The sequence below is a fragment of the Pygoscelis adeliae genome, unplaced genomic scaffold (genome assembly GCF_000699105.1).
Source record: "Pygoscelis adeliae isolate BGI_AS28 unplaced genomic scaffold, ASM69910v1 Scaffold14, whole genome shotgun sequence".
NCBI lineage: Eukaryota > Metazoa > Chordata > Aves > Sphenisciformes > Spheniscidae > Pygoscelis > Pygoscelis adeliae.
The window spans coordinates 11,962,946-11,973,091 of record NW_008825109.1 but is presented as its reverse complement, the minus strand read 5'-3'; positions in this window follow the sequence as shown (position 1 = coordinate 11,973,091).

The following is a 10,146-nucleotide window of genomic DNA, read 5'->3' as shown; positions in this document are numbered from 1 at the left end:
CATGGTGGGGGGTTGGAACTAGATGACCTTTAGAGGTCCCTTCCAACCCAAACCATTCTATGATTCTATGATTGTTCAAGACATTTGTAACTTTCTGAAGGCAGAGCAGATTAGATCTCAAACTGAGAAACTTCCGTTCTCTCGAGCTATTCTGAGAAAAAGAATGAGGAAATTTCATACCACAAAGAAAAAAAATGCGTGTTTCCTACAAGAAGCATACCCAACCTTCTTTCATCTCTCAGTGGTCTCGTTAATCACACTGATCATGGATTAAACTGTTTGTAATAGCACAAACAGTCCGCCAACAGGCTTTAGTGCTGGGTAATCTGAATAAAAGATAATTCTAGGAACTGTTGGAGAAAGTCTGGTGGAGATCTGAGCTACTTTTGAGGAATCTTTAAAATGTCCCAGAGACAGGGAAGAGAAGCAAGCAGCAGAGGTTTTGTTCCTTTCTGTCACTTGCTCAATGGTGTCATGTCCCTTTTCATTTTTATTAACTTTCCTCCACGATTAAGGAGGACTATAAGGTTTGTAAGACTCTTATTTGGACATAACCAAGAGTCCACTGTTCCCTGCAGTTACAAAGCATACAGAAAGATGCAAAACCCATCAGTAATAGTAGAGGCGAAGCTAACAGGGCTACCCCTACTAGCCTTTAGCTGGTGGGGATTTCCCCTGCTGCAGAGAGCCGTGGTGCAGGTGCAGCAGACTTCCCCCCCGGGACTGTGGTGCTGGGCTGGCTGCTGGCACGTGTGCTGCCGCCTGCCCATGGCGGAAAGCCTGCAACTCAGAAAGGCTTAGGTGACCCACAGAAAAATTCAGGTGATGGCGGGCACCCTCGTCCCCAGGGAAGAACCACCTCTGGTGAAAGTTAACGTCGCTTTTAGCAGCGCTGCCTCATGCCCAGCCCTGTTCACTGCTGTTCATAGCTGGCATTACATTAAAAGAGGGTTGCTCTACTGTAAAAGGGGGTAGCAGAGTGCCAGACCACAGCCCTGCGATCCACGCAGACCCTCCTGTAGATCCCAGGAGTCATCATCCTGCTCTCCAGGGTTTGTAAAAAAACTTCTGAAAGTCAGTGGGCATAAATGCATCAGTGTAGAGGCTAGCAACAAGGAGGGGTTTGCATTCATTTTGCTGAGGTGTGAATGAGCACATGAAGCATAAGGCAGAACGTGGGCATATCTGTGGAAACTGTGGAGGAGACTGATCTCCCAGGGACTCAACTAATTACTGTGTGCCAGCTGGACTTTGCAGCACTCGCACAACCCTCTGAGCCCAGCAGTCCAGCCAATTTTCCACCCACCTTACCACCCAGTTATCCATCCCATACTTCACCAATCCTGCCACTGAGTGGCCAGTCTCTCCTGTGATGTGAGGAAGCCCACAGCTCACTAGTTTTGATATAAAAGGGGCCTGTATACCATAGAGCTTGCCCCCAGATACTGGCAATTAAAATAATTTCTGGCATTGTCAGGGGATCTGCATCACAGTGGTGGAGCCATTAGAAAAGTAGGCTGGTGCAGAGAGCACAAGGCAATATTGAAAGAAAAAAAGGATACCTCAGGTGCTGTGAACCAGAAAGGCCAGTTTCTAGATGTCACTATGTTCACAGGATGAGTACAACCTGCTCCTTTCCCTGGAAATTAGCTGTTCCATCAAGCCAAGGTCAGTACAGTTCTTTCTGCCCACAGATACACACATAGGTACACACACAAATCTGTGGTGTCAATATGTAAAGGAAGACATGCCATAGACTCTTTCAGTGCCTTGGGTCACATTAGCTCTGTCCTAAGACAGCCTCGATGGCAGTTTTGCAACTGAGTCACATATCATAAATGGCTGAGCCTTCTTTCATGTCAGAGGGAAGTAGTTCCATCACGTCTAGTAACAGCATGGCAAACCCTCTGCCTCTTTTTCACAGCTCAAAGCTGAGGTTTTGGGTTACATTAGCCACTGAAGAGGCTATGTGCGTCAAACTGATGTCTGCTGGCTGTGTATGTTGTAGTACTGCTTTGTGCAATGACGCTCTTTGGTCAGTTCCAGGAATATGTTACACAGGATGGTATAAGCATCTTCTTTTGGTCTAAGAGTTCCTGCATGAGGTGTTAACTTGCATCCCTGATCTTTGGTTCCTGGTAGACGATTTTCCTACAACTCACGGGAGAATGTGGAAGAGGCTGTAAAATGGCTGTGTAGAGCATTCAGTTTGTGTGTCTCCAGTGTTTGTCTTACCTGATGAACCCATCAGTCCGTAGCTCCTAAAGTCCTGAGGGCTGGCCAGAGGGCTGGCACTAGCCAGCATCCTTGCTGCAGACTGACAACCAGCCAGTGATTCTGTCAAGCTCTATATTTTACCTGGCCCTAGAAGAAGGGCTTGTCTGTTCACTGGAAGACCATCAAAAGTGGTGTCAAATCTTCTATTTACTCCTGTCTCAGAAAGGCCAAGAAATACCACTACAAGCACATGGCAAAAGGGAATGGGGGACAGTAATACGTTCAGGGAAACACAGCTGGAGTCACATCATGTATGTGTAATAAACAGCAGTCACTGCGATGAACCTGAATTTCTTGGGAACTATGTATTCCCTAGAAGGAGGAAATAGGTGGGAGGGGGTCCATGATAGGCTAGGGGGATCTGAGACGGTAATTTTATTTTTTGTGGCTAGGCAGAATTTGGTCTGACACACATAGCTGTCTCTGCTAGGCATGAGATCTGTCTGCTGACAGCAAGAGCATAGGAAATCTGCTTGTGCCAGGAAGTCATGCACAAATGAGGGACAGGAGGTCTGGAGAGCAAGTGGTGTTCCAGTTCACATACCTTGGCTGCTTAATTTAAACCTGGACAGTGCCCCACAATGCGTGTGTTCCCCGGGCGGAGCCCATATGTCCTCACCTCCTAAGGCACATTCCCCATGCCAACCAACTACATTAATGCCCTCCTACTCACTGGTGCTCTGACGCGGGGCTGTGGCAAACCCCAGGCTTTCTCAAACGATCCGCATTCAGAGATCTCGGATTTCGAAGTTTGATTCTCAATGGCTCCTCCATACTCGCAGTGAGTGAGGGTTAGATGCACCCTTACTACTGTCCCATTTACTTTCCCATGAGAGAAGCTGTGCGACCCAGGTTTTCCAGAATACCTGTCTCCCTTCCTCAGTCATGGTTTCTGGAGGTGTTCTCCACATATGGAAGGGCTCTCTTGTTATGTGCCATACATGGGTTTTTAGGGTGGAAGATCAAAGGTGTAGACATGTTGTGCAACTCAGCATTAGGACATGGAGACAGGTCAAGAGCGTGTGGGGTCATGGGGCAGTTTTGACAGGCTGTGGGCAAGCTGGTTGACACTGTTTGGCTACCAGTCATGTCCATATTGCCAAGAGAGGAAGTGGGAGGACTTCAACCCGAATCATACCCAAGCCCTAGCTTTCCTGAAGAAGGAGCCAAACTGTTTGAATCATAGCTACCTTGAGTGCGAACTAACATACCCAGCCTTTTGCCACTTTTCTGTGAAAAGAAACAAGGTACTTGTAAGTTGTGTCTGTGACAAACGTTATATCACAAATTTCTCTAAAATGTTCACCATCATATTGGAGAGCAGTCCCTTGCTGGCTATCAAAAAACCATCCTCCAGGGAAAGCACTTCTTAAAAATACTATTGGCAATAACCTTACACTTTACAGAGTGCAAATGTAAAAGAAATGGAAAAAGAAGAAAGCCACTCATGTGGGGAAAATACGCTTTAGAGAAAAATGAATACAGCACAACTGAGGAACTTGCAAGCTTTCAGAGAAATCTCTCTGTATATTAACTAACTACTTTGCCTCCTAAGTTTACTCTCATCTCTAACATGAGGTGAATGACTAGTATCATTCTTTAAGCCAGCATATTAAAATAAAATTTCTCTTTAAATACCTTTGTGGTAAAAATATAAGTAAATAATTATTTTACTTCCTTGCCTATCTGTCTAGCTACATGGCTATTTAAAGACAGCGATGAAGTATCAGAAGGAGCTTGAAGACTATTAGCATAACTCATAGCTCTGCACCACTCAATTAATGCTATGAACATGCCTACAGGACATCTACCCGTCGTCTTAGTTCTGCTTTATTTTCAGACAAAATGTATTAGCAATCTTTGCTCATTTTAACTTTGTTAAGCAAAATGTGCTTCGTAACCTAGAAAAGGCTTCCATGTGGGGCTTTGGAAGGGTTGCTTTCTCATTTTGCTTTCAGAGCGAAGGGAAAGCCATCATTTGAGGAAGTGGTTGTGTGACCAGTGTCTTTGTCAGCTAGGGCTTCCCCCCATTAGAGAAAAAAATGGGAAAATTGACTGGTTTGGACTGAATTTGTAGACATACGTAGAACTTAGTTAAGGGATCAAAAATACTGTATGTTCTGAAAAGCATTAAGACTATGGCTATATTGGCCATGCCCTACAGGTGGTTAGTGAGGTCTATGAAAGGAAAGACAATGTCTGAGTGTCTAGGAGAACAGGACCCATGTATGACAGAAGCTGTATATACTCTGACTTACACTTTTAATGTAACAGTGAATGTCTGTTTAATACAGCACTGGTTTGCCCTGTGAGGCAAACCAACCACCTATAATTCTTGCTTAAACTCAGTCTCTGCAGCACCATAATTTCATGTTTTACTCTGGAGAAAGACCTAAGCCTTGCACCACTGGCAGAGAATTTAGACGTTATTTGCCAAAAATAAACAAATTTGTGTGAGACACAATTCAACAATTTAAGATCCTAGACAACAGGATTAGCTACATACTGTACAGTACTTCACAGTTTCAAAATTGAGTACAGGGGATCATTTAATTAAAACCTATTCAACTGAAAATCCTATTTATCTGAAACAAATGTTTGTCCTATCTATAGTATCAACAAACTGTTCACATGAGCAACTAACAATAAACAACAGAAAGATGCACAATGAATGTCAATTAACACAATTTGCTTTTAAATAAACTTGCAGTTTATGTATACAGCTTTAGTACTGTCCTGTGTATCCATTATAAAGGTCAATTAACCTCAATTGCAGCTAGTCAGCTATTTCTAAAACAAAATCAGCATAGATACCTTCTTTTTTTAAATCAGCATCTCAGCAATTCAGTTGCCTGGCTCTGAAGAACTTCGAAATTGCTAAAAGTCTTTGCTAAAAGTTTTATGTTAGCAAATGTCCAAAAAAAAAAAAAAAAAAGAGAGAGAGAATGAGATTGGCTAAAATTGGTGAGGTGTCACAGTGTGGCTGCATAAAGCTTTTAAAAAATATTCATTATTCAGCATATAATCATACAGATTCAGAACAACAAAGAGCTTTGGTATGTGTGTGCCTCAAAGGATGAAAATCTTCCTAAGTAAAGCTTTCAATGCATACACTAATCCAAGACTACACTAACAAATCTCCTGAAACGGAAATCCTTGCTGAAAATGGCCTGTGTGCTTTAAGCACTATCAAAGATTTTTTTTCCCCTCTCTCCTTTGGCTGCAGAATGTCAGCATTTGTGGCAAAAGTCAATCAGGTGCTCACTTGTTCTGCTTAATCAGGAAGAAATGGTACCATGTGAGCACTGGGAGCTCTCATCTGGAATTGCACAAGCATCACTAACTCAAAGGACCATCGATGTTGTAGAAAGCAAAGCAAGTGTTTAGAAGTCTGACATATTGCTCTGTGAAGGAGGAATATGTGCGACACTTCAAATGGCAATATTTGTAATCACACTCAGGAAAATACAGGTGAACCACCGGACTTGGAGAAAGGCTTGTTTTCTCAGACTTTTCTTAACCTGTCAGTGTTTGAGAGGCAGTTTGACTCACTTCTTAAAAAATAACGTGAAAGGAGGTGGCTGACATCATGAACCACGATTCTGGCCCTACCAGATGCTTCTACAGTCTTTTTGAAGCTGATGATAGTTATAAAATTACTACAGTGGTGTCTTCTCTCTTTAGAAAAGAAAACATACGAGACTGTACAAAGACCTAGGGGGAAAAAAGATTGCTTTCTCAGAGTGTACTAACAAAGCTTCATTCACAGAAGGTTAACAGGGGCTCTGTGCTTTCTTTGTCCTTTATGAACTTCGTCTTCGCTGTAGGCAGACAGTGTTCAGTGCTACAGTGTAATTTTCCCAATGCTACAGCTACTGAGGCTCATGGAATATAAAAAAAAATGCTAAAACTTGAGAACATAATTATACTGGACATAAAACTGTAGGAAAATACTTAGTTTTCTGGGTAAAATTCACCTGTGTCCCTACGGCCGGTGAAACACTTGCTTACTATTGCAGCCTGAGAACTACAGAGTCTCTTAACTACATTAGAGTATCTTGACTCACTGCTCCTTCCTTCTTCAGTGCTTAAGCCTTCCTAAAGGTGATCTTTACTTACCACTTCATTGCTATAGCAAACATCAAACTCCATTACACTGTTTAACTTACTAGGATAACATCAGTAAAAAGAGCAACTATTCTTCATAAAAAAGTAAGAGTCACATCCCTGGCTGATGGGTATGTGCTTTCAAAATTCAGCCACAAACATGAACACAGTTCATGACTACTGAAGAAGCAAAAAATTTTCTTTTAATTTGTTCACATTGCTAAAGGAAGCCCTCCTAAAAACAGGTCAGTGTCTGAATCTTAGCATTATAAAATCAGCATGAGATAGAGCAAAAACAGATGCTTGGCTTGGCTAGCTAACAATGAATGGTTGATCTATACGGGCCAGGCTAGAAATCTGCTAATCCCTAAGTTTCATGTAAAAAGAGAAAATGTGCAGCTATTGATTCAGGATATGCTAAGATGCTGCAGTTCCTTCAACTGAAAAAAAATATTTACTATGATTTCTCACTAGTTGAAAATCTTTGCAATGAAACGGTTCTGTACCCCCATAAGAACCATTTGCTAGAGGAAAATGTACCTCATAAATCATGGGGTTTGGTCTGGTAACGTTATAAGAAATAGACCATCTGAGTCAGCCAGCTTGAAGTAAGGTAATACCTCCTAAAAGGCATCCCGAACATCATCAGGGTCTTGTGAAACAACATTTTGATTAGCTAAGTGAAAATGAATCACAAGTGTTGGCATACAGCTATGCTATCATTTTATTCAAAGAATGATCAATTGGTAGCAGAGTGATGAAACATTACACTGAAAGATCAATTCAAGACATTATATTCTTACAAGACTCCTAGATCCTCTACTCAAGACCTGATAGTTTCCACAAGACTTATCAGACATGGACGATAATTACAAAGATATGGTAATTGAGGGCATTAAATCAAGCGTGTGAGCTAGATCTGCTGTCACAGCAAGAACTTCTTCACTGAGAACTGGCAGAGAAGGATTTTCTTCCCCCTCAACTGGCACAGCAGGATCCTCATCCAGGCACTGGCACAGTAACAGGTTCCACTTTAAATCTATCCTATCTACACCCTGTTGAAGTAATTCAGTTAATTGCGTGCATCAGTCTTTGGAGAAATCTTTCATACTGCTAGTTATGTCCTTGGATAAGCATGGTAGCAATCAAGCACTGCAGTGGCACACTGCTGCCTGCTAGATCTGGAATCACTGCTACAGAGCCAAGAGTCCACTTAACCACCAAGGAACCAAGAAGCCCACAAGATCATCTAAGCTTTTAAACACTATAAATTACTCAAGAAGGGATGTGCCGCAAGCATAAATGTTCATCATGGTGCAAAGCACTATATAGGGGGGAAAGCTAGCCAGAGTATGACTTGACAATTTAAAGGACTTTATACTAATGCTAGTTTATTAAATTTATTTTTTTAGCTGGAAGGAAGGAAGGAAGGAAGGAAGGAAGGAAGGAAGGAAGGAAGGAAGGAAGGAAGGAAGGAAGGAAGGAAGGAAGGAAGGAAGGAAGGAAGGAAGGAAGGAAGGAAGGAAGGAAGGAAGGAAGGAAGGAAGGAAGGAAGGAAGGAAGGAAGGAAGGAAGGAAGGAAGGAAGGAAGGAAGGAAGGAAGGAAGGAAGGAAGGAAGGAAGGAAGGAAGGAAGGAAGGACGGACGGACGGACATGAGGAAAAATTTCTTCACTGAAAGAGTGGTTAAACATTGGAACAGGCTGCCCAGGGAAGTGGTTGAGTCACCGTCCCTGGAAGTATTTAAAAGACAGGTAGACATGGTGCTTAGGGACATGGTTTAGTAGGGAGAGGGAGAGGGAGAGGGAGAGGAAGGGGGGAGAGTGAGATAGAGAACGAGAGAATGAGAGAAAGAAAGAAAGAAAGAAAGAAAGAAACAAACAAACAAACAAACAAACAAACAAACAACCGACCAAGTAAAACCAAAAGAACTGCAAGGACGGCCAGACAAAACATTCATCCAGACAACTGAGACACAGTTCTTCTACAGACTGTGCCAATATTGACTTCCACATAAAGTTCTGTTTTTTTATAGAAAAGTTTAACCTTCCACAATTTACTTACTCATGAAATATAAGGTGAACAGAGACACTGATGCAAATGACCCAGTGTATTAAAAAATGCATTGAGCCAGGAAACATTCAAAGTTCTGTTATAAATTACCTTTTAAGGTCTGGGATAGCAGACATAGTGGCTGTGCCAAGCCCTATTAACTGGAATAGCTGGATTTAGAAGGAATCTGCTTTTGGGGTTGGTCTCTAAAAGATAGAGGGGCTTCCTGTCCCACTCATCCTTTAAAGATTATTTTTAAAAAAGGTTATAGGTAGCCTGTCACGTTGTTAGGAGCTCAGTAGCAAAGTACATATGGACAACTGGAAGTATGTATTTCAAAGGAGCAAGGTATAATAACAACTGTTTGATCCCTTCCTATCCTATCCTATAAAGTTTATCGCTGTCATTTATAAGGGTGGGGGAGAAAGAGACTAAGTTGGCTTGGTTAGCTTTTGATATGAACTGAAAATGTTAGGCTGTGGTGTTCTCCTTCCCCTGTTGCCCTCAGACAGCAATCAGAGAAGTAACCAAAGACAAGCAGGGAAGAACTAGGTTTATACGGTGCTGATCTGAATGATGAAGTTTTTCCGTTTCTCTCTCTGGCCTAGGACACCAGACAGATGAGTTCACACCCCCCTCCTTTATTTTTAACTACTGTTCCACTGAGTCAGAGAATCTGTGGTAATGCTGGGCGTTTGAAAGAGCAGGAGCCTAAGAAGAAATTCCACCAAACTTCCCACTGACTGGGGAGCTGAAAGGCCCATAGGTGTTAGGTCCTAACTTAAGGCTTGATTGCATGAAATAGCCCATGTGGGGCAGTAACACTCTGCCAAGTCTCTGGCAAACAATTTCATTCTGCTGTAACACAGCAGTTCTTTCCTCTTTATGAAGACACTGGGGTTGTGGGGGAAGGTTTTGTATGGTGATCAGTTCCAATTAAGCCCCAAACAATTACAATACTCATGCACATGTTTCTTGGAGGAGGCAAATCTTCACAAAGGCAAAATTGCTAAACTCCAGAATCAGAGCTTAGAGATGGGCTAAGTCCCTCTCTCTATAGGACTGTCTCTTAGTAATTAGGTTTACAACTTGCCAACATTTGCTGAGATGAATGGAGAGGGTTTGATACAGAGTGGGACAGTTTTTAAAATGAATTGTACTTTTCCTTTAAATATGAGTAATGTGATAGCTGGTAAGAAGTGAAAGGGACAAAATCAGAAAGGTGAAAAAAAAATGTTTCCTTGGGTGCAAGATCTGATATAGAGATATTTGCTATGTAGGCTGTGCTGAAAGCCCTCTAACGCTTTGGAGGGGCCACTCTGCTCCTGCTTACCCGCTGTGATTGAGGCAGAACAGGGTTAGTGTTGGGACAGCAAGACAAATTACTCAGGAAAAGGAGTTCCTCTGATAGGTGTATTGACCCTGGCTAACAAGAAACACCAAAGAGATGCCGGATTTGAGAGGAGGTTTGAGGAGACCTTGCTCCAGTGTCCCCACCTTCAGTCAGCTTATGTGAATCCAGCATCCCATACCTTTGCAAAGCCAGAAGAGAGCAGACTATGCAGTCAGCTGGGTTTGGGTTTCACAGTTCTTTGCTCAATATGTGAAGCTTTTGTGACAGCCACGCAAGTTCATCAGTCAAGCATGGAGCAACGCAGACACCATGTCCTCACATGTTAAGGCACTCTTTACGAGCCACTGTATTTTAATA